General features: G+C 40.3%; 1 protein-coding gene across 2 annotated transcripts in view; it reads left to right on the top strand.

Moving 5' to 3' along the window:
- The window catches only part of sorcs3a (sortilin related VPS10 domain containing receptor 3a), a 270254-nt gene that overhangs the window by 157034 nt on the left and 112910 nt on the right, over positions 1-310 (top strand). The window lies entirely within an intron of this gene.

Raw genomic sequence — 310 nt, 5'->3', positions numbered from 1 at the left:
ATAGGTATCAGCTTCACTTTCCTCATAACACCATCAAGTACAGTAGACTTCAAAGTTATGACACAGTTATGGGTGGGTGCTTCTGTCCCCAAAGAGAGAAGAATCTCGGGCACATGAATGTAGCTCCGATAGAAAAAAGGAAAAGATAGTACAACCCTGTAAATGCTGTAATATTCTACTTGAAGGCAGATTTGGTAGTTACTAGCCATGATGGATTCATATGGAATTTGTAGGGACTAGGCTGCTAACAGGCTCATTCCCACTGTTAAATTATTAAAGCCCAAGAGTTTAGGCCCATCCACATGTTTTT

The sequence above is a fragment of the Monopterus albus genome, unplaced genomic scaffold (assembly GCF_001952655.1).
Source record: "Monopterus albus unplaced genomic scaffold, M_albus_1.0 scaffold22.1, whole genome shotgun sequence".
Taxonomy (NCBI): Eukaryota; Metazoa; Chordata; class Actinopteri; order Synbranchiformes; family Synbranchidae; genus Monopterus; species Monopterus albus.
The sequence above is the reverse complement of the archived record's forward strand: the minus strand, read 5'-3'. Positions and strand labels throughout refer to the sequence as shown.